Here is a 25,027-nt window from a genome sequence, read left to right as displayed (position 1 = left end):
GCTGTCCTACCATTGGTTTACAGTGTTTCTCCTCTCCAAGGGAGGCATGTTTTCCCCCCTCGTATGCCTCGGAATAGTATCAGTGCTTTTCACAAACGTTGTAGTACTTAGTGTGCATCATTGTTTTCGCTCATACAGCTGCCCCTACTCTCCTAACCTCCCCTCAGGAACTAAAGAAGGCACAAAATGATGACATAAATATCACAAGAAAGAATACATGAATTAATAATTTACTTTCTAAAATATTTTCTAGAGGGCAAAGGACAGGTAGGTTTAATAACGCAAATGTAAAAAGTCCTGTCGCTCACATACAAATGCAAAATCTAAATGGCACCCTATTCTTTATAGAGTACACTACTTTTGACCAGAACCCTATGGCCCTGGTCAAAAGTAGTGTACTATAAAGGGAATAGGGTGCCATTGGGGATGGAAATTCTTTGAAATTACTCATGAGAGCAAATACTACGATTCTTTGGTTCCCACAGAGGGTCAGGAGCTTAAGACATGAATGATTTTATTAAAATGTTTGTTCATAAAAAATAAATGATTTCCCCTCCTCCCACATGGATTACAGACAAGAGGCTAGGTGCGTTCTGACTGTCTTAGTGTGCGGATAAACATGACCATCACTCTCATAAAACTTAAATGAAACATCACTCCTTATGTTTTTTCTCAGCCCAAAACGCTCAATCCCATTTCTACTGTCAAAACAGGTTTTGAAAAGGCTTCTTCCACATCTTTTGGTCCATGTCTGTTTTTCACTCAGTGAAGTGCTACTATCCCCTTGGACTACAGGTTATTGCCGCCATAAGGTGTCCGTCTGTCTGTTGGCTGGACAGTTTCTACCGTTTAGGACCTTTGTGGGTAAAGGTAAAGGTGGGGTATAGCAGCAGCAGTTCCAGGTCCAAGTCCAGTATCTGCTGGAAGGACACCTGGTGGTACGAGAGGATGAGTGTGGCCAGCCAGCCTGTTGTGCCTCCCCCCTCTCCCTCCCTCCATTTCTCTCTCTCCAACTGCGGGACTCTTAAGGCTCCTGTGCGGACTGTCTCGGCTCGTGCCCTCCCAAAGCTGGCTGTGGTGATTTAAGACACGGTGTGTATGTGTGGATTTGTTTGTGGCCTCTGCCCCACTTCACTGTCCATCCGCCTGCCCTTGGCTCCCCTCCTGGGCAGCGACCACCACCCCCCTCAGTATGTCTTTGAGTCTGAGTCGTTGAGTTCCTCATCCTTGTAGAAGCCTCCATCGTGGTCGCGGTGGCCGATGTTGTTGAAGCTGCAGTAGGAGCTGTGCTCGCTGCGCAGCACGGGCAGGCTGTCGAAGGTCACACTCTTGGAGGGGCTGGTGGTGTAGTGGTTAATGGCACTGAAGGACAGGCTGGGCGCCGGGTTGCAGGGGGACACGGGCATCATGGTGGCCAGGATCAGCGCCAGGCAGTCCGCCACGTCTTTGTTGGGGGCGCAGGCCAAGGCAGGCGTGTAACCTGAGGGGTTCAAACAGAACAGCAGAGGGTCACTTCAGGAGCATCACCGTTTACTATAACACTTTTGGTGAAAAACATGAAATAACACCAGGCTAGGAGATACAAAGTTAAGACAATAACCAAGCAGTGGACTAGAGAGAAACATTTGTGGACACATTGAGAAGAGAAGTACAGAAGAAAACGGTGTTAGCGTTATGGATCTTACCATTCTCATCGACTGCGAGCACGCTAGCACCCTTCACTAGTAGCTCCTGAACCACCACAGTCAGACCATTTCTGGCTGCAACGTGTAACGGCCTGAGGAGAAAGTACCGTCAGATTAGCCAGCAGCAAATGAGGATACCTCCCAAATGCCAGACTATTCCCTATATAGTGCACTTCTTCTAATTCTTCTGGCCCAATTAATACAGCTGAACCATACGTACGTCTGTAAGGCTGCGTTAGTCGAGTTGATGAGGTTCCTGTCTGTAATCTTCTCCAATATCAACAAGGCACTGGTTTCATGCCCCTTTAAAAACCAGAGTCAAACATGTCAGACCAAAATTTCAACCAGAGAGAGCCAACTGTTCAGATGAACGTCATCTTCATGTGGGGATGCTCACCTTACTGCAGGCCAGATGAAGAGCAGTGTTCTTGACTGCATCCTGCAGGGTGAGCTCTGCTTTGGCACTGCTCACCAACAGCTCTGACACAGACAGAGAAACATAAAGAAACTCAATTAGGAAATTAAGCGACTTATTAAAATGTAAAACAGACATGTTGAACTTAAGCCGGCTGGGCGAGGCAAAGCGGAGGAGAGGGGGCTGCGTACCGACAGCGTTGGTTTGTCCGTTCTCAGCAGCCATCATGAGGGAGGTCTTCCCGGAGGCATCGGGGGAGTTGACCTGGGCGTTGTGGCCTAGCAGCAGCTGAAGACACTCCACGTGGTCCGTGAAAGCCGCCGCATGCAGGGGGGTCCTGGAGAGAGAGGAAACTTATTTCACCGATATCATGTAGGACTGTTATAAACAAGTTTGTTCAATTAACCCTGTTTATACCATAGAAATATAAAATCACTAATAGATGTATTAAAAGTAATCTACAATCCCTCATCCAACCCCAGAGGTCATTTTATTCCCAAGACAACATTATTCTCCAGAAGAAAAGGACTTTGTCATGTGCTGTAGTTACCCGTTCTTGGTGTCAGTGGCGTTGACAATGGCCGGCCCCAGAGTGTCAATCAGCATCTCTGCAGCCCCCTCGTTGTCATTGATCACAGCTCAGTGGAGGGGGCTGAACGAGTTGCCCTCGGTCTTGTGGAAAACCTCCTGTTCCAGCAGCACCTCTACACACGTGTCATGGCCTAGTGGAAGATTGATTCATACCGGAAAAAGATGACGTCGCTGCAGACCACAACAATACTCTCAGAGAAAGCTACACATCTGACAATGGTGAAGTCACAAAATATGTTTTAGCTACAACATATGCTATGTCAATCCCTGACAAAGTCCTGTTTCAGTGTAAGGTCCTCCACTGAGAGTCATAACCCCTAATTCTGTTGTAGTCTTGTTCATTCCCCCACATGGCTCCGTCCACACCAATCGAATGCTTTTCAAGCCACAAGAGGGAGTGAATGAGTGTACACTTCATGGAGGAGAGAACAGAGCTACAGTCCAGTTAGTCAGTACGTACCGTTGTATGTAGGGGTGTAACGATCCATCTACTACATCGATGTATCGATTTATATTCCTATGATCCAACTACATCGATCTGTGCTCGGCGAGTTGGCCTTTTGGACAACATATATCACTCTAACATCGTTTTAAAATGTAATAAATCGATTGTATCGATACTAGGAAATAACCCATTGGATTTAAGCACGTCAGACTTTATATGGATGTTTTTTCTTAGCACTTTTAATGATAAAGGCTTTAAACATTACTCGATTCAGTCTGCCTATCCGTGACGTCATCGCCCCACGCCAGCAGCAGCGCAAAGGCGCAAAGACAACAAAACATAGCATGGCGGACGACAGAGGAGAAGCCGACGAGCGAGAAATTATCAAGCCACCATTGCGGTCCTTACAAGAAACAGGAATCTAGGAAACTTCACCTGCACTGTCCAGTATCCAGGTATTTATTTCAGTCACACTGGTTGAATTTTTGGCTAAAAGGTTACTGAATCGATTTCAAGTCACTGAATCGTTTCGGATCGTATCGTTCTAAATGAACCAATATCGTCCTTGAATCGTATCGACAACCACGAATCGTGATACAAATCGAATCGTTACACCCCTAGTTGTATGGCCTGCCTAATTCAGGGACATGTTTACGGTGCTGAAGAGAGAAAATCAGAAAAGATCTAGTGTTCCGTTAGTCCAGTACGTACCGTTGTAGCAGGCCCAGTGTAGTGGCGTGTAGCCCTGGTTGTCTGTGATGACGGGGAGGGTCTCCACTGACTGGGCGGCGTGTAGGAGCCCCCCCAGCACCCCGATGTGTCCGGATGCCGCCACCAGGTGGACAGGGGTCCGCCCCTTACAGTCCCGAACCAGGAAGCTGGCGCTGTGCTGCAGCAGGGCCTCCACACACTCCTCATGACCCGTCAACGCCTGGGAGGAAGGGCGGGGAGACAAGAATGGATTTGAATAACTAATAATCAATGATATAATAATGAATCATCAATTATTACAAATGATGTCTGGAGACAGGTCCCCCTACAGGGATGAATACACCACTACCCATGGACAACTACTTTTCTGAAGATAATATGTATATTTGAGCCTCCCCGTCTCTTTCTGTGTGTGAGCGTATACAGCCAGCTCTCCTCCTCACCCCTCTGTGTAGCGCTGTTCTGCCCCACTTGTCTTTGGCTTCTACGCTGGCTCCCTTGTTGAGCAGTGAGTACACACAGTCTGTGTGTCCGCTCAGCACCGACAGCATCAGAGGGGTTCTGATACACAAGACAACAAGGTCATATTACAAACTGGTAATAACCAGGCTGAGTCCCAAATGGCAACCTATTCCCTATATGGTACACTACTTTTGACCCGAGCCCATAGGGTTCTGGTTTAAAGTAGTGCACCAAGTAGGGCATAGGGTGCCATTTGGGACGTAGAACTAGTGTCAAAATCTCTTTATTTCAGGAATTGTATCCAAAACCCAATTGACTTACTGTCCATTCCCGTCTTGAACGTCCACTGCACTCTGGAGGTCAGCATTTCCAATCAGCAAACGCAAACACTCCGAATGACCGTTGGTAGCTAGAGGAGGATAAACAGAGAGGATATAAGAATGTGAGATGATTGACCATTGGTAGCTAGAGGAGGATAAACAGAGAGGATATAAGAATGTGAGATGATTGACCGTTGGTAGCTAGAGGAGGCTAAACAGAGAGGATATGAGCTGATTGCTGGACGACTATTACCTTCACATGAACAGACAGATTTCTAGAACAGTGGTATTGGTAGATGACATCCTCATGATGTTAACACAGCAGATAATAAAACATTTTGGGGCTGAGGCCCTCGAAGCCTGTCACCTGCTAGCTGTGTACCTGGCTCTGGATAGAAGTCCCCCTGTGCACTGATCTAGGATCAGCTTACCCTCCCCAGATCCTCAGCAATAATGACAAAAAATGACCTTAGATCAGTGTGTAGTGGGCATTTTCACACTATGCTATATAATATCCCTAGAGTGGACATTGGCGTCCTAGCAACATGACCAAACAAATGTCCATCTTGGTAAGGAAAACTTTTGAATTACAGAATCTCTAGGTCTTACGTGATATCCTATGCGTACCTGCAGCGTGGATGGGGGTCCTCTTCAGGGTGAAGTCTTTAACCAGGATGGAGGCTCCCTGGTTGATGAGGACGTCAACACACTCCACATGGCCTTTAAAGGCATTCAGGTCCAGAGGGGTGCGCCCCTGGCTGTTCCTCACGTCTAGATCCAGCAGAGACTGAACCAGGACCTCCATAGCATGGTGGTGGCCGTGGTACGCCTGAATGGAAACAAACACACAGTCTGAAGCAAAGTCCAGTGGTATGCCTGAACAGATATACACTCCTAATATAATCAATGTCCTATAGTAGACCAGTGGTATGCCAGAACAGATATACACTCCTAATATAATCAATGTCCTATAGTAGACCAGTGGTATGCCTGAACAGATATACACTCCTAATATAATCAATGTCCTATAGTAGACCAGTGGTGCGCCTGAACAGATATACACTCTTAATATATTCAATGTCCTATAGTAGACCAGTGGTATGCCTGAACAGAAACAGTCCTAGACCTCTAAAGTAGACCAGTGTCTCTCAAATCGGGTGCCCATTTTTTCTCCCGCCCAGCATCAACATCGAAGGTCCCTGCCAAGCGTGAGATTTAGAAACAAACACACTACTACTCCTCTGTTGGAGGTTGATTAACTCAAATGGCAAAATAAGGAAATCATCCTCATCATCACCGTGTCAAAATATGCATGTATTTTACACTAATCAGGAACAGATAGGAACATGGTGTGTGAGTGTCTGGACAATCAACTTTTCGTGGAAAAACAACACCATGCCTGCATCCCAGATAGCACCCTATTTCCCATGTAGTGCAGTACTTTTGATCTGGGCCCATAAGGTTCTGGTCAAAAGTAGTGCACTAAATAGGGAATAGGGTGCCATTTGTCATGTGGCGAGACCCCTACAGGAGCAGGTAGGCTTTACTCACAGCTAAGTGTAGGGGGCTGATGGGAGCTCTGACATCAGAGTCGTTCAGGATGTCTGTCCCTGAGGTTTCCATTAGCTGGGGAAAGACAAGGACGGGCCAGTTTAGACTTGTAACATATTTACTTTGAAGGTTAGTCTAGTAGCATGTTTCATGTTGTAAATCTCAGTGACCAGCCCCTGCAGACATACTGGGGTGTTGCATTCGTATCTTAAACAAGCTAGTGTGAGGAAAAGTAACCAACTGGTACTTACCACATCTAAAGGTGTTTCACTTGCAATCTGGAAAAAGAACATCAAGAGTGACGATGCGGCCACGACAAACATGCAACCACACCTTAAAACCTACTGAATATCAACGTCTGTCCCAAATGGCACCCTATTCCCTATATAGTGCATTACTTTTGACCAGAGCCCTATGGGCCCTACATCCATTTGGGACGCAGACAAAATGGTCTGTGAATGCAGGGCGTCTAGTCCCCTGTGGTTCTGACTCACCAGCTCCAGACAGAGGCGGTGTCCGTACGCAGACGCGTAATGGACTGCGTTGTAGCCCTGATTGTCCCTGATCCCTGGGTTAGCGTCGTTTCGCAGCAAATATTCCAGACACCTAGAGGTCAGAGGTCAAGAGTTCACTAATCATTATACCAACATCAAGACAGACAGATAAGCAAGCAGAGACACTTTCCCAAAGGAGACGTGGCCAAGCTTTCACACTGCAGATTTAACACTAGTATGTATTCAAACACGGCCAACAACATACTCTAGACTACAGTGAAATGTGAAAGGTCATGGCACCACAACATACTCTCCAGACTACAGTGAAATGTGAAAGGTCATGGCACCACAACATACTCTCCAGACTACAGTGAAATGTGAAAGGTCATGGCACCACAACATACTCTCCAGACTACAGTGAAATGTGAAAGGTCATGGCACCACAACACACACAACAGTAAGAGAGGTGTGAGACGTACTTTCCGTCTGTGTCGGAGGCAGCAGCGTAGTGGAGCGGGGTGCAACCCCTTTTATCCAGATCGTTCACACTGGCCCCAGACCCCACCAAGGCAAACAGACACTGGTAGTTACAATTGGCTGCCGCATAATGCAGAGGACTCCTAGAAGAACGCACAGAAACCATTCAACATCAACAACAGAAACAGCTTATTGGAGCTGTAAAACATTTACATTTTACATTTACGTCATTTAGCAGACACTCTTATCCAGTGCGACTTACAGGAGCAATTAGCGTTAAGTGCCTTGCTGCAGTGCACATAGACACATTTTTCACCTAGGGGATTTGAACCAGCAACCTTTCGGTTACTGACCCAACGCTCTTAACCGCTAGGCTACCTGCCGCCCAATATTTCCCCTAATAATTCCTATATGCCCCTATACTATATTCCCCATTATCATAAAGATCACATATGAAAGTTATTTGATGCCACAGACAGACCTTCCGAAGCTGTCCTTTCTGTTGAAGTCTGCCCCTGTGTTGAGCAGCAGATTCAGACAGTCCAGGTTCCTGGTAACAAGATATCAAGTTCAGAAAGGCCCTCGTACATCTGAGCTATCAGGTGAATGGTAACAAGATATCAAGTTCAGAAAGGCTCTCGTACATCTGAGCTATCAGGTGGATGGTAACAAGATATCAAGTTCAGAAAGGCTCTCGTACATCTGAGCTATCAGGTGGATGGTAACAAGATATCAAGTTCAGAAAGGCCCTTTCACATCTGAGCTATCAGGTGGATGGTAACAATGAGAACCTTAAAGAAAAGAGAAACCCGTACACTGCTCTTGCTAGTATCACTGTTTTTATAATGCTAATAAAAGCAATAATAAAAAGTTATACTAGCAAGAACAGTTTGCAGGTTTCTCTTCTCTTTCAAGAAGATATAAAGACAATTTAGACCAGAGCGCAAGTCAATACCACCATGGCATGGAACCACATTATACAGAAATTATACCGCACTAATGATCTATACGATTTTTTTATACTGCTAAACAATGTGAAATGTAAGAGTGTGAATATGTGTTTGTTCTTTCTGGTGGCTTTCCAGTTCATGAACTAAATATTCCTTGGTGTAAAGCCTGGACCAGTCCACTCACCCAACAGCTGCTGCAGCATGTAAACAGGTCCTTCCAAAGTCGTCAGGGGTGTCTATATCAAAGCCTGATGAGAGGAGCTTCCGACAGCAGTCAGAGAACCCACTGAGAGCAGACAGGTGGAGGCGGAACATCCCATGGACGCCTCGCCTGCAACACATTTTTACATTTTAGACTTTAAGCAGACACTCTTATCCAGAGCGACTTACAGTTGATTCAGCTAAGATTGGAAACAGCACCACATCACAGTCCTCATTAAACCCCACAGCAGATCAACACATCAGCATGCTGCAATGCCCTGTCTATCAACCCCCCACACACCACAATGTGTTGAGCATAGTCTCCAAGCGGGAATTCGGTCAATGACAGAATTGCAGATGCATGTTGCATTTTTGCTGGAAACTGTGTGTGTTCTCACTTGGCTGTGTCAGCTCCGTTCGTGATGAGTGTATTGATGAGTAACTCATGGCCGTAGCGAGCAGAGATGTGCAGAGGTGTGTTTCCATTCTTTTCTTCACAGTCGATCTCAGCACCTACAGAACACACACACACACACACACACACACAGACACACACAGACACACACACACACACACACACATACACACACATACACACACACAGACACACACACACGTCAACCACTTGACCCTAGAGGCCTCATGAAGCTTCATGTTCAACCACATTGCAAGTAACATTGCTCTGTGCCAGTGAATCATGGTTTGAAGACAAAAGACAATGCTGAAGAGCCTACTGGTTCATATATATTCAGTTGAGAGCATTCACAGCGACTCACCATTCTGGATGATGGCTTGAGATCTGGAGAAGCGTCCGTGGATGGCCGTCATGTGGAGGGGGGTCTTTCCATCTTTACTCTGCAGATAGAAAGACAAAGATGGTTCACACGGCAGTCTGTGCTGCTGACCACAGGCAAAATCAAACACGTATTGGAGGAGCGCTTGATGGCATTTAGTTTGCATTGTTAGGCCTATTCCATTGGTATTTGAATGTAGACCAGGGCCAAATACTAAGCCATGTGCTGCGCCAGTGTGTGCGTCCCAAATGGCACCCTATTTATAAGTACACTACTTTTTGAACCAAAGTAGTGTACTTATAAAGGGAACAGGGTGCCATTTGGGACACAGGCAGTGTCATCACGGCTCCTTGCTCTATGGGCCCCTGGTCAAAAGTAGTGCACTACATAGGGAATAGGGTGTTATTTAGTTCAGACACAGTGTTGGTCATCCGGTCTCCTCACCTTGATGTTGACGAGGGCCCCGTTGCCCACCAGCAGCTCCAGGCAGAGCGCCCCATGGCGCGAGGCGGCCGTGAAGTGGAGTGGGGCGAAACCCTTCTCGTACACCTGGTTCACGTTGGCGCCACACTCGATCAGCTCATTCACCACCACATCCTGCCCGTTGTAGCATGCCACGTGGAGGGGGTGTTACCGTACCCATTGGGCTAATTTATCTGGAGGGAGCAAGGGAGGGAAAAGAGTGGAGAGAGAGAGAGGGGGGGGAACAAAACAATACATTCCTGATCAGGTCACTTGGTTCTGAAAACCCCCTGGTCCAACCTCTCTCTCTTCATTACTTGGTTCTGAAAACCCCCTGGTCCAACCTCTCTCTCTTCATTACTTGGTTATGAAAACCCCCTGGTCCAACCTCTCTCTCTTCATTACTTGGTTATGAAAACCCCCTGGTCCAACCTCTCTCTCTTCATTACTTGGTTCTGAAAACCCCCTGGTCCAACCTCTCTCTCTTCATTACTTGGTTATGAAAACCCCCTGGTCCAACCTCTCTCTCTTCATTACTTGGTTATGAAAACCCCCTGGTCCAACCTCTCTCTCTTCATTACTTGGTTATGAAAACCCCCTGGTCCAACCTCTCTCTCTTCATTACTTGGTTCTGAAAACCCCCTGGTCCAACCTCTCTCTCTTCATTACTTGGTTCTGAAACCCCCTGGTCCAACCTCTCTCTCTTCATTACTTGGTTATGAAAACCCCCTGGTCCAACCTCTCTCTCTTCATTACTTGGTTCTGAAACCCCCTGGTCCAACCTCTCTCTCTTCATTACTTGGTTCTGAAAACCCCCTGGTCCAACCTCTCTCTCTTCATTACTTGGTTATGAAAACCCCCTGGTCCAACCTCTCTCTCTTCATTACTTGGTTATGAAAACCCCCTGGTCCAACCTCTCTCTCTTCATTACTTGGTTATGAAAACCCCCTGGTCCAACCTCTCTCTCTTCATTACTTGGTTATGAAAACCCCCTGGTCCAACCTCTCTCTCTTCATTACTTGGTTATGAAAACCCCCTGGTCCAACCTCTCTCTCTTCATTACTTGGTTCTGAAAACCCCCTGGTCCAACCTCTCTCTCTTCATTACTTGGTTATGAAAACCCCCTGGTCCAACCTCTCTCTCTTCATTACTTGGTTATGAAAACCCCCTGGTCCAACCTCTCTCTCTTCATTACTTGGTTATGAAAACCCCCTGGTCCAACCTCTCTCTCTTCATTACTTGGTTCTGAAAACCCCCTGGTCCAACCTCTCTCTCTTCATTACTTGGTTCTGAAACCCCCCTGGTCCAACCTCTCTCTCTTCATTACTTGGTTCTGAAAACCCCCTGGTCCAACCTCTCTCTCTTCATTACTTGGTTATGAAAACCCCCTGGTCCAACCTCTCTCTCTTCATCACTTGGTTATGAAAACCCCCTGGTCCAACCTCTCTCTCTTCATTACTTGGTTATGAAAACCCCCTGGTCCAACCTCTCTCTCTTCATTACTTGGTTATGAAAACCCCCTGGTCCAACCTCTCTCTCTTCATTACTTGGTTATGAAAACCCCCTGGTCCAACCTCTCTCTCTTCATTACTTGGTTATGAAAACCCCCTGGTCCAACCTCTCTCTCTTCATTACTTGGTTATGAAAACCCCCTGGTCCAACCTCTCTCTCTTCATTACTTGGTTCTGAAAACCCCCTGGTCCAACCTCTCTCTCTTCATTACTTGGTTATGAAAACCCCCCTGGTCCAACCTCTCTCTCTTCATTACTTGGTTCTGAAACCCCCCTGGTCCAACCTCTCTCTCTTCATTACTTGGTTATGAAAACCCCCTGGTCCAACCTCTCTCTCTTCATTACTTGGTTATGAAAACCCCTGGTCCAACCTCTCTCTCTTCATTACTTGGTTATGAAAACCCCCTGGTCCAACCTCTCTCTCTTCATTACTTGGTTATGAAAACCCCTGGTCCAACCTCTCTCTCTTCATTACTTGGTTCTGAAAACCCCCTGGTCCAACCTCTCTCTCTTCATTACTTGGTTATGAAAACCCCCTGGTCCAACCTCTCTCTCTTCATTACTTGGTTCTGAAAAACCCCCTGGTCCAACCTCTCTCTCTTCATTACTTGGTTATGAAAACCCCCTGGTCCAACCTCTCTCTCTTCATTACTTGGTTATGAAAACCCCCTGGTCCAACCTCTCTCTCTTCATTACTTGGTTATGAAAACCCCCTGGTCCAACCTCTCTCTCTTCATTACTTGGTTATGAAAACCCCCTGGTCCAACCTCTCTCTCTTCATTACTTGGTTATGAAAACCCCCTGGTCCAACCTCTCTCTCTTCATTACTTGGTTCTGAAAACCCCCTGGTCCAACCTCTCTCTCTTCATTACTTGGTTCTGAAAACCCCCTGGTCCAACCTCTCTCTCTTCATTACTTGGTTATGAAAACCCCCTGGTCCAACCTCTCTCTCTTCATTACTTGGTTATGAAAACCCCCTGGTCCAACCTCTCTCTCTTCATTACTTGGTTATGAAAACCCCCTGGTCCAACCTCTCTCTCTTCATTACTTGGTTCTGAAAACCCCCTGGTCCAACCTCTCTCTCTTCATTACTTGGTTCTGAAACCCCCCTGGTCCAACCTCTCTCTCTTCATTACTTGGTTCTGAAACCCCCCTGGTCCAACCTCTCTCTCTTCATTACTTGGTTATGAAAACCCCCTGGTCCAACCTCTCTCTCTTCATTACTTGGTTATGAAAACCCCCTGGTCCAACCTCTCTCTCTTCATTACTTGGTTATGAAAACCCCCTGGTCCAACCTCTCTCTCTTCATTACTTGGTTATGAAAACCCCCTGGTCCAACCTCTCTCTCTTCATTACTTGGTTATGAAAACCCCCTGGTCCAACCTCTCTCTCTTCATTACTTGGTTATGAAAACCCCCTGGTCCAACCTCTCTCTCTTCATTACTTGGTTATGAAAACCCCCTGGTCCAACCTCTCTCTCTTCATTACTTGGTTATGAAAACCCCCTGGTCCAACCTCTCTCTCTTCATTACTTGGTTATGAAAACCCCCTGGTCCAACCTCTCTCTCTTCATTACTTGGTTCTGAAAACCCCCTGGTCCAACCTCTCTCTCTTCATTACTTGGTTCTGAAAACCCCCTGGTCCAACCTCTCTCTCTTCATTACTTGGTTCTGAAAACCCCCTGGTCCAACCTCTCTCTCTTCATTACTTGGTTATGAAAACCCCCTGGTCCAACCTCTCTCTCTTCATCACTTGGTTATGAAAACCCCCTGGTCCAACCTCTCTCTCTTCATTACTTGGTTATGAAAACCCCCTGGTCCAACCTCTCTCTCTTCATTACTTGGTTATGAAAACCCCCTGGTCCAACCTCTCTCTCTTCATTACTTGGTTATGAAAACCCCCTGGTCCAACCTCTCTCTCTTCATTACTTGGTTATGAAAACCCCCTGGTCCAACCTCTCTCTCTTCATTACTTGGTTATGAAAACCCCCTGGTCCAACCTCTCTCTCTTCATTACTTGGTTCTGAAACCCCCTGGTCCAACCTCTCTCTCTTCATTACTTGGTTCTGAAAACCCCCTGGTCCAACCTCTCTCTCTTCATTACTTGGTTCTGAAAACCCCCTGGTCCAACCTCTCTCTCTTCATTACTTGGTTATGAAAACCCCCTGGTCCAACCTCTCTCTCTTCATTACTTGGTTATGAAAACCCCCTGGTCCAACCTCTCTCTCTTCATTACTTGGTTATGAAAACCCCCTGGTCCAACCTCTCTCTCTTCATTACTTGGTTATGAAAACCCCCTGGTCCAACCTCTCTCTCTTCATTACTTGGTTCTGAAAACCCCCTGGTCCAACCTCTCTCTCTTCATTACTTGGTTATGAAAACCCCCTGGTCCAACCTCTCTCTCTTCATTACTTGGTTATGAAAACCCCCTGGTCCAACCTCTCTCTCTTCATTACTTGGTTATGAAAACCCCCTGGTCCAACCTCTCTCTCTTCATTACTTGGTTATGAAAACCCCCTGGTCCAACCTCTCTCTCTTCATTACTTGGTTATGAAAACCCCCTGGTCCAACCTCTCTCTCTTCATTACTTGGTTATGAAAACCCCCTGGTCCAACCTCTCTCTCTTCATTACTTGGTTATGAAAACCCCCTGGTCCAACCTCTCTCTCTTCATTACTTGGTTATGAAAACCCCCTGGTCCAACCTCTCTCTCTTCATTACTTGGTTCTGAAAACCCCCTGGTCCAACCTCTCTCTCTTCATTACTTGGTTATGAAAACCCCCTGGTCCAACCTCTCTCTCTTCATTACTTGGTTCTGAAAACCCCCTGGTCCAACCTCTCTCTCTTCATTACTTGGTTATGAAAACCCCCTGGTCCAACCTCTCTCTCTTCATTACTTGGTTATGAAAACCCCTGGTCCAACCTCTCTCTCTTCATTACTTGGTTCTGAAAAACCCCTGGTCCAACCTCTCTCTCTTCATTACTTGGTTCTGAAAACCCCCTGGTCCAACCTCTCTCTCTTCATTACTTGGTTATGAAAACCCCCTGGTCCAACCTCTCTCTCTTCATTACTTGGTTCTGAAAACCCCCTGGTCCAACCTCTCTCTCTTCATTACTTGGTTATGAAAACCCCTGGTCCAACCTCTCTCTCTTCATTACTTGGTTATGAAAACCCCCTGGTCCAACCTCTCTCTCTTCATTACTTGGTTATGAAAACCCCCTGGTCCAACCTCTCTCTCTTCATTACTTGGTTATGAAAACCCCCTGGTCCAACCTCTCTCTCTTCATTACTTGGTTATGAAAACCCCCTGGTCCAACCTCTCTCTCTTCATTACTTGGTTCTGAAAACCCCCTGGTCCAACCTCTCTCTCTTCATTACTTGGTTATGAAAACCCCCTGGTCCAACCTCTCTCTCTTCATTACTTGGTTATGAAAACCCCCTGGTCCAACCTCTCTCTCTTCATTACTTGGTTATGAAAACCCCCTGGTCCAACCTCTCTCTCTTCATTACTTGGTTCTGAAAACCCCCTGGTCCAACCTCTCTCTCTTCATTACTTGGTTATGAAAACCCCCTGGTCCAAATCACTGGCTCTAACCTCTCTCTCTTCATTACTATTATGAAAACCCCCTACACATTTGAATGCGTGTTGACTCACATCCACACCAAGGTCCAGGAGGTACTTGACCACACTGATCATTCCACTGGAGGCTGCAGAGTGGAGAGGGGTGTAGGCCTTCTTGTTTTTACAGGACACCTCTGATCCATGAGAGGCCAGCAGTTTCACCACCTCAATGTGCCCTATGGTAGAGAGAGAAGGGGAGGGATAAATAGAGAGAGAGAGAGAGAGAGAGAGAGAGAGAGAGAGAGAGAGAGAGAGAGAGAGAGAGAGAGAGAGAGGGGAGGGAGATAGTAAGGGGGTTAAGAGAGAAACAGAGATACAAACACAGAGAGATAGGCAGAGAGAGGGAGAGATAGATTAGTTTACAGTGGTACACAGCACCATAAGCAACACCTACATCATGTTAGTACAACTGAAAACATCTAATCAACCTACTTAGTACATGATTCTGACATAATAACACACTAGACGTGGCTCATACAGCTGAGCTGTGAGACTAACACACAGTCCATTCATTCATTCATTCATTGGTATAAAGGACATTAGTCAGAATGTAAATGATGTGGTAAACTCATCACCCATGTAAGCAGCCCAGTGGATTGCTCGGCGATCCTTCTTGTCAAAGGCATTAATGTTGGCTCCTCTGGAGAGAAGCAGCCTCACCATCTAACAGGGAGAGGAGAGAGAAACAAAACACAGGTTGAGGAAAACTAAACAGCAAAATCCGCTAAATCTGGCTTCAAAGCCTTCCCTTTAAAATTATATATTTTGTATTCACAATGAATGAAAGATAACATGTAAAGACATGGTACATTTCTCCCCTTTTAGTCCCCCTTTGACCTCCCCCTCCCCCAGAATGCCTCCAAACACATTTAAAAAGAAAGGGAAAGTAATTGAGTTACATGTCAGAAAACAAAACAAAAGTATACAACAACGTTACTTCAAGCAAAAATGTAATAGCCTAACAATTTCAGGTGATTAAGTGATTTTATAGGCCTATATAGCAGTAATCTCAAGGTGGGGCCAAGAGTACTAATCTGGAGGAAGTGTTTGGAGCTGTTCAAAATAGGATATCATCGGGTCCCAGGAGGAATAAAATGAGTTGGTTGACCCTCGAATGGTAACTTCATTTTTTCTCATTTTAGGAACAGCTTCAGATCTTTGAGCCAAAGAGAGGCTAAGGGAGGATTGATAGATTTCCAATCCAATAAAATCCTTCTGCGGGCTAACATGGAGGCAAAGGCAATGGCATCTAGCTGTCTATTGGTCAGAGAAGGATTGTTGTTTGGTACTCCAAAAATAGCAATTTCTGCACTAGGCTGCAACTTTATATCAAATGCTTCAGAAAGGGTTTTAAATAGTGGACAAATAATCTGCCAGACGGGGACAGGACCAGAACATGTGGGTCAAGTCCGCCAAGGAGCTTTTACACCTGTCACATGTACCATCAATATTTGGGTAGAATTTGGACAATCTGGCCTTACTGAAATGGATACGGTAAAGTACCTTAAACTGTATAAGGCTGAGCCGGGCACAAGAGGAGCTTCCATTTACCCTCAGTAAGGCATTTCACACTCAGATCGGATTTTATTCAAAGCCTCCTCTGAACAAACTCAAGCATACAACTAGGGCTGTGATGGTCATGGAACTTCAGGTGTCGGTGATTGGCGTGTCTTATGTACGTGGTCATCGACAAAACTGACAGCTGACAGGGGGGCGGGACGGACATTAGCAAAGGAAAACATTAGCGCGTTTAGGCCAGTCTTGCTCTCAAGTTTGGGGAAGCTAATTTTCTCCATGAAAAATATCAAGCATTCCATGCATCATCACATTTGCAAACTTATAAAAAAAAAATTGTTCACCTTTATTTAACCAGGTAAGCCAGTTGAGAACAAGTTCTCATTTACAACTGCGACCTGGCCAAGATAAAGCAAAGCAGTGCGATAAAAACAACACAGAGTTACATTTGGGGTAAAAAAACATAAAGTCAAAAATACAACAGAAAATATATATACAGTGTGTGCAAATGTAGCAAGTTATGGAGGTAAGGCAATAAATAGGCTATAGTGCAGAATAATTACAATAGTATTAACACTGGAATGCTAGATGTGCAAGAGATTATGTGCAAATAGAGATACCGGGGTGCAAAAGAGCAAAATAAATAACAATATAGGGATGAGGTAGTTGGGTGGGCTAATTTCAGATGGGCTGTGTACAGGTGCAGTGATCGGTAAGGTGCTCTGACAACTGATGCTTAAAGTTATTGAGGGAGATAAGAGTCTCCAGCTTCAGAGATTTTTGCAATTCGTTCCAGTCATTGGCAGCAGAGAACTGGAAGGAATGGCGGCCAAAGGAGGTGTTGGCTTTGGGAATGACCAGTGAGATATACCTGCTGGAGCGCAGACTACGGGTGGGTGCTGCTATGGTGACCAATGAGCTAAGATAAGGCGGGGATTTGCCTAGCAGTGATTTATAGATGGCCTGGAGCCAGTGGGTTTGACGACGAACATGTAGTGAGGACCAGCCAACAAGAGCGTACAGGTCACAGTGGTGGGTAGTGTATGGGGCTTTGGAGACAAAACGGATGGCACTGTGATAGACTACATCCAGTTTGCTGAGTAGAGTGTTGGAGGCTATTTTGTAAATGACATCGCCGAAGTCAAGGATCGGTAGGATAGTCAGTTTTACGAGGGCATGTTTGGCAGCATGAGTGAAGGAGGCTTTGTTTGCGAAATAGGAAGCCGATTCTAGATTTAACTTTGGATTGGAGATTCTTTATGTGAGTCTGGAAGGAGAGTTTACAGTCTAACCAGACACCTAGGTATTTGTAGTTGTCCACATACTCTAGGTCATACCCGTCGAGAGTGGTGATTCTAGTCGGGTGGGCGGGTGCCAGCAGCGTTCGATTGAAAAGCATACATTTAGTTTTACTAGTGTTTAAGAGCAGTTGGAGGCTACTGAAGGAGTGTTGTATGGCATTGAAGCTCGTTTGGAGGTTTGTTAACACAGTGTCCAATGAAGGGCCAGATGTATACAAAATGGTGTCGTCTGCGTAGAGGTGGATCTGAGAGTCACCAGCAGCAAGAGCGACATCATTGATATACACGGAGAAAAGTGTCGGCCCAAGAATTGAACCCTGTGGCACCCCCATAGAGACTGCCATAGGTCCAGACAACAGGCCCTCCGATTTGACACACTGAACTCTATCTGAGAAGTAGTTGGTGAACCAGGCGAGGCAGTCATTTGAGAAACCAAGGCTATTTAGTCTGCCAATAAGAATGCGGTGGTTGACAGAGTCGAAAGCCTTGGCCAGGTCGATGAAGACGGCTGCACAGTACTGTCTATTATCAATTGCGGTTATAATATCGTTTAGGACCTTGAGCGTGGCTGAAGTGCACCCATGACCAGCTCGGAACTTATGTAAAATAGCTGACTATTCCTAATGTGATTAGTAAATTGGATAGTCATAATTTAGGCTAATAATATAACTCAATCACAGGCTGTTCAATGCAGCGGGTGGTGGAGTAGGTTTCTTTTCACTGGAAAAATGTGGCCTTTTATTATTTTAAAATCACGCAATTCTACTACACTTTATATGACTAGAGAGATTAGCAGAATCTTTTTCAACACGACTTTCAAGTGGCACTGACCCAGTGATAAAGACAGTGAATATGCACACTCACCGGGGATATAGCCGATGCCAATAATACTGTTCCCTCAATTAAGTTGAGGATTTTGATCATTAAAAAGACATTAGTATTTTCATCTTCTTCTCTTTGAAGCAATAAGCCAATTGCTTTCCAAACTGTTTTCCCTCCATTGTATTTTGAAAAATTGCGATATGCCTGGTTGAGCCTCTCTTTCACTGACATTCACAACTCAACAGTCATCTATTTGGAAGCCTATTCGCCGCACTCCGCTGCCTTCCGACAGGCTACGCGATTTAAAACAATCCAGAAGAAGCTAATGATCATGCTTTCTGGTATAGTATACACACGTAACATGTAGGATTCCCAGAATATGTTCTATATTCTCATTATTAACTCATTATAATCAGTGGTTTAATTAGAGTATGATTGGCTAAATAAAACAATGGGCCTATGGTAATGCAACATTAAGTGATTCAAGGAAACTAGCCTATTTTGTTTGTTTATTTGCTCGGGCATCTGAATTACAATTATTCATGAACAATAATTTTGCATAGCTTATTCTTTTAACATTGAATAGCCTATAAATGGTTATTACAGCTTAGTTATTAAAACTTCATTTCTCACAAGAATGAGGTTGTGAATTGGGAGGTTCAGCTCGGTCTGGGCCTTACTAGGTCCCTCTTTTAAATCGCCAGCTCTGCTAAAAAGTGCCCACCAGAGTTCTACATAGGCCTAGAACACGGCCTGTGCTCTGGCTTCACATTGATGGTGACAGCGAGATGGAGATTGTGGCCAAAGCAATTTAGCCAAGGCCAGTTCAGTTGCCTCACTTCAGCCACAATGTTGGCCCTGTTGTCTGTGGCGATACAGGACATTAGATTTTCGTCAAGGGCCCAGTCAAGGAATTCCGGAATGTAGGTTGTTTCCAAACAGTTGGATTTCAGTGTCCAGTCTTTCGTCAGATAGTGCACTGTTAGGTTCATGTAAGGAGTCATATTTACACTTGACCACATGTCCATATTCAGTGCAAAAATAAACAAATCTACGTCCTTTAGCTCTGCCTGAACCTCCCCCCTTCACCTTGTTGAACAAGGTAGGGACCGCTGTTTGAGACAAATACTTTCTCCCCGGTAACTCGTATAGTCTGTCAAATTTCCAGAGCATTTATTTGAAGGCGGGTTTCTCCACCGTTCGTAAAGGCACCATTCCTATGACTAAATAACGAGTTCCAGTGTCTGGCAGTGCTCGCCACTTATCGGTGTCCCGTTTGTGGTGCTGGAATTCTTAGTAGGTAGCCTATGGGTTTTGCGCATATTCTGCAAACAGGCTGGCCAAGTCATCTGGTTCTCCATCGTCGTTAGGTGTGAAACTGAAATGTGCCCAAACAGGTTGTTATGGGGTTTTTTTTTGCTATGAGAGCCATCTTTTTCACCTCACTCCTCTGATCTACTGTAACAATGAAAAAGGTCAGAGGTGAAGGTCAGAGGTCAGAGGCTACCCACCCACCCCCAGCCTGTAGGCTATAGATCTAGAGGTACTATAGTTACCCCCGGTCCCCACTTTTCACCTCACCCCCCCCTCTTCAATTAACCTGAATTGACCTTCAAAGATTCTCTCCTATTCGCGCATAGAGCAGATTTGGTGATTGCGGTGCATCAAAAGATAGTCCATCTATTAAACTGTCTATATCTCCTCCAACTAAGTCAGCAAAACAATACCATATAATCAATAGTTAACACTCCCGCTATGGATAAAGTATATCTACATTAAAATAAAGGTGATAAAACATTTTATGGAGAGAAAATCATACTTCTTTTTGGTTTTGACGGTAATTTTATTTTCATGGTGTTCTTCATCCAAAACCGTCAATGTCACGGTTATCCAATTACCGTCACAGCCCTACATACAACCATTGTAAGTAATCGGATGCACAGTAAGCTCAACATGGGGATAGGACAGGTATAAAGTGTAGACTACAGTGTGTAATCATGTCCATGCTAATTGCTAACCTCCTGGTGTCCACTGAAGGCTGCATGGTGCAGCGCCGTGCGCCCGGCCCGGTCTGACACGTTCACGTTGCTGAGGAGAGGGACCAGGGCCTCGGCACAGCGGACTGCCTTATTGGCCGCAGCGATGTGGAGCGGCGTTTGCCAGTTCTTGTCCCTGGCGTTCACATCAGCAGAGTGTTTCAATAACACCTGGACAGCCTCCTACAGGAACACAGTTCAAATCATGTTCAACTTTGTTTAAAGTGCATTTAAAAATCACAACACACTTAACAGTCAAACACATATGCACAGGAGTGTGTGTGAGGGCTGACAGTATCACTACACGTACCTCACTGCAGGAAGCCAAGGCCCGGTGCAGAGGAGTGAGCCACTTGTTGTCTTTGGCATTTACTCTGGCTCCTGGGACACAGACAGAAAAACAGGTGACAGACCGACAGGGGGACAGACCGACAGGGGACACATTCAGTGCCTAACAACACACTATACAATACAAGTAAAATGATATACAACATAATTCTGACAAAATAAATGACATACCTGTACACGAAGAGACAACACACAATAGCTTAGCCCTTGGTGCAGCCACAGCTCTCGGGCACCTGCGTGAGCACATAGAAACTCACTGTCTAATCAGAGACTTCAACACATTAGTTCCCACAATGAGTTCATCAACCTGCCCATCAACAATAAGCACTGGGACTACATAACAGAAGCCATAAAGTTGAATTTTTAAGTCACACATGCCCACTGGGCTAGTTTGTTCCCACCACAACCCACCAGGATGATGTCTGAAGGAGCTAGAAAGTTCCCCTCTACCACTCCTGCCTCCCTCAACCGAGGTACAATATCTGCGCGCAGAGTAGTAGCCATGGACCCACTATCTAACATCCCCTTCAGCTCAACTTTATCCTGTACTAGCACAGTGGTGTAAAACAAACTGTCATTCTGAGTAATTCTCATTGTGTTCTGAAAAATGACTGTGTTGTTCTTGGGTACTGACTCACAAAAGTAAGAATAAACAGATTGGATATCATCATCAGTGGAGGAAAAATAAGAATGCCCCACATTGCCCTCCTCAGAACGGAGGCTTTCTAGTTTTCCTGAGACCTGCCAGTCTGTCCACATCCAGGGTTCTGTCGCTGCCCAGCCTCACTACAGTCAAAGCTCATGTGGCCCGGAGAAAAGCACTTGACGCACAGCTGGTGCATCTGACACTGAGCTTTGGTCCAGTGATTAGTGCTTCCACAGTCAGCGCACTCATGCTGAAGTTTGTGGAACTGTTTACGGGGCCCTCTACATTTAACATGTTTAAGTCATTTAGCAGACGCTCTTATCCAGAGCGACTTACAGTTAGTGCATACGTTAGTTTTTTTTTTTTCATACCCCTGTGGGAATCGAACCCACAACCCTGGCGTTGCAAACACCATGCTCTACGAACTGAGCCGGCCATTCCCTCCACTACCCTAGGCGACGCTGGTCCAATTGTGTGCCGCCCCATGGGTCTCCCGGTCGCGGCCGGCTACGACAGAGCCTGGATTCAAACCAGGATCTCTAGTGGCACAGCTAGCACTGCGATGTAGTGCCTTAGACCACTGTGCCACTCACAGACTGAGTATTGCTGAGTATTGCTGACCAGAGCCTTCTCTAACAAAGTCAAAACTTTCTTTAATGTCCCACCCTCAGATACAGATGATGCCTGGTCTGGTTCACGGCCACATTGAGAAAAAGATGACACATTAGGTCTTTTCACAGGACCCACTCCCTCCTGAGGGCAGTCAAAAACAGCAGCAACCTGCTGTGAAAGTTGTGTTCTACATGCTTTACGTTCCCTTAACAGTTCATCCAACCGATCCTGTACCTCACTGGCTGTCCAGTCACGAATGGGTTTGCTCTTGAACACTTGGGCCAACTCTTTATCAGGACAGTTGCGTACAAACATGACTGCCAACTCTGAGCACTGATTGGGTAAGGTCCTGCCCTCACTCACAAGGTACTGTTCGGCTGCCTCTGCAGCTTTGTTAAGCCTAATCCAGAAATCTATTGGACCCTCATTAGCATATGGTTTGATTGAATAGAAATCAGCTAATGGCATACCTGAGCAGACAGTATCCCCAAAGTGTTGCTTGAAAACACTGAACACCGCCTTAACATCTGTGACAACAAGGTTGTTACGCTTCCAGACTTTGGTCACATCCCGTGCTCTCCCCATGAGCCTAGACATCACCTCCCCAACATTCCCAGACCCAGTGTAACCCCTCTTCTCTAGGTAGACTTCCATTAACTCCTCCCACTCCAGGACAGAGTACTTATCTGAGCCATCACCCCTAAAAAGAGGTGGAGCACTAACATCTGACTTCACAACCAGATTCAGCTTGGACGCATCAATAAAGGTTGACCCACACTGCTCAGGCAGGGGAAACTGCTGGGGTTGGTGAGGGGGACGGGCAGGAGAAAGACTTGAAACCCCAGGCTGCAGTAAACTCGCTCTGATAGATTCTCCTATCTCTGAACCAATCTGCTTAATAAGGTCACTAAGCTGACTCGGAGGCGTCCCATTATCACCGAGTACTGTGGATGATGGTACATCAAAAGACAGAGGTGGGATACCCTGGTCAGGTGGAACAAACAGCCTACCCCTCCCAGTGCTTGCAAACTCAGGACAAGCAAACGCTCTACTCCCAGGAGCTGAATGTACAATTGGTGTAAATGGAAGGACACCCCTCCCTCTACCCACACTAAAATCCACAGCATAACACGTCTTATGGATTTGAGAATCTTCCATGGCTCAACAGAGCACTAAAATACAATGTAATTTAGTGCATTCAAATACCAAAAAAATTTATGCAATAAACAAATTCATCCAAAACATACAAATAAGCACGAATACCTGTATCTAATGAATATGCTACATTCACTTTCACTGTTTACAGTATATATTCACTTACAGTAAGCCATCAACAAATTCACATGCGCAGGTCGTGCACCTCATCCACATGCACAGCTCCGGCGGTCGGCTTGAGCTGACCAGTCGGCTCACTAGGACACTGCCACAACTGGAATTCTGATGGTTGGATAATTTTTATTCGACCTGCACACGAAGAGACAACACACAATATGTTAGCTCTTGGTGCAGCCACAGCTCTCGGGCACCTTGCTAGTTGAAGGTCAGGCAAAAATGAACAGGTGCTGCATGCACACATTCAGTGCCTAACAACACACTATACAATACAAGTAAAATGATATACAACATAATTCTGACAAAATAAATGACATACCTGTACACGAAGAGACAACACACAATAGCTTAGCCCTTGGTGCAGCCACAGCTCTCGGGCACCTGCGTGAGCACATAGAAACTCACTCAAACACTGACCCAAATACTCCCGAGTTACAATAGGTACCCTAATTAGCGAGCTCGGTGAAAGTTGTTAACATACATCTTTATATTGTCCACATTGTAACAAAACCTGTAGTTGCGTAACAGCACTTTGTGTAACTTTACCACAGTTTTATATCGACAAATTACGGCGCCAAGGACAACATACCTTGCTAGTTGAAGGTCAGGCAAAAGAGAACAATAAGAGGGTACATAAATACAGATAACCCGCGATGGACCAAACCAAAATATACACAACTTTTACAATTAGGTCTATTTGCAATATAGATACATAAAAATGTTTGTACACCAAAAAATAACATTAGCTATGCAGCTGTAATTAAATAAAGAAACCACATTGAATTATTATTATTATTAACTTATTAACATCCCCTCTTGACCTGGCCTACTTGAACTGTCCTTGTGTGCAATTTGGTGCATAATCTAGGGGAACAACATCACACTACTACACATATAATTCAAGTCATACCTTTATTGTCATTCATGCTCTTATTTTTAACCTAGTAGTTTTGCAAAAGTGTAACCTGCGTCAATTCTAGGAAATATTGGAATAACGTGCTTAAGAGGAGCCCTGACACGCACAACAGGATAACACAACTACCACATTTTCAATTGACAATCATTGATTTAAATGGATGTGGTCAATAGATTTGTATAGGCATATATACTAATTTAATTTAACTTGTAAGCCAAGGTTGGATTAGTAGGTCTATGCAACATGCACCTGGATAACCGCGTCATGAATCGGAACGGGCTCCAACGTCCTCATATACACATTATGACAAAATAAAGATCTTAATATTTCACGAAATAAAGACATAGAAGAAAACAGGTTCTAGAAACTCAATTTCTCCATGGCAATAGAATGTAAACATGTAAATTGCGCCAAACATATCCAAATATCGCCTACAACTCAATTCTCAGCGCAGCATATTGGACGACTCCACAGGCATTGATCATTCGCGACTTTAAGTCATTCCTGTTATCTCTAGAGCATCCCGTATATTTATAGCGCTGCATTTCGTCCCCCTCTGACCATGGATAGGGTTGGGAGCATTCCTGAGTTCACTTATGGTCCCACTAAGGTAATCTTAGGAGATATTCCTTTTGGCATACTGTAAATGCCTGTGCATAATGTACCTAATAAAGCATAATTGTTTTAATTATCTTCAAAGGAATTCTGTAGAAGCAGCCTTTATTTTCAGACTCTGCAGGCCTGCTGGGAGGAAGCATATTACAATAAACAGGTAAGATTCATCCCACAAAAAAAGTAACCACAGAAAA

At 45.3% G+C, this 25,027-nt stretch overlaps 1 pseudogene; it reads right to left on the bottom strand.

The window, feature by feature from the left end:
• Window positions 1-986: 986 nt before the first annotated feature.
• Window positions 987-23,636, bottom strand: LOC121565390 (annotated as a pseudogene).
• Between the last annotated feature and the right edge of the window lie 1,391 nt (window positions 23,637-25,027).

The sequence above is a fragment of the Coregonus clupeaformis genome, unplaced genomic scaffold (genome assembly GCF_020615455.1).
Source record: "Coregonus clupeaformis isolate EN_2021a unplaced genomic scaffold, ASM2061545v1 scaf2797, whole genome shotgun sequence".
NCBI classification, from domain to species: Eukaryota; Metazoa; Chordata; class Actinopteri; order Salmoniformes; family Salmonidae; genus Coregonus; species Coregonus clupeaformis.
Note: the sequence above shows the minus strand (reverse complement) of the source record. Positions and strands in the feature narration are given on the sequence as shown.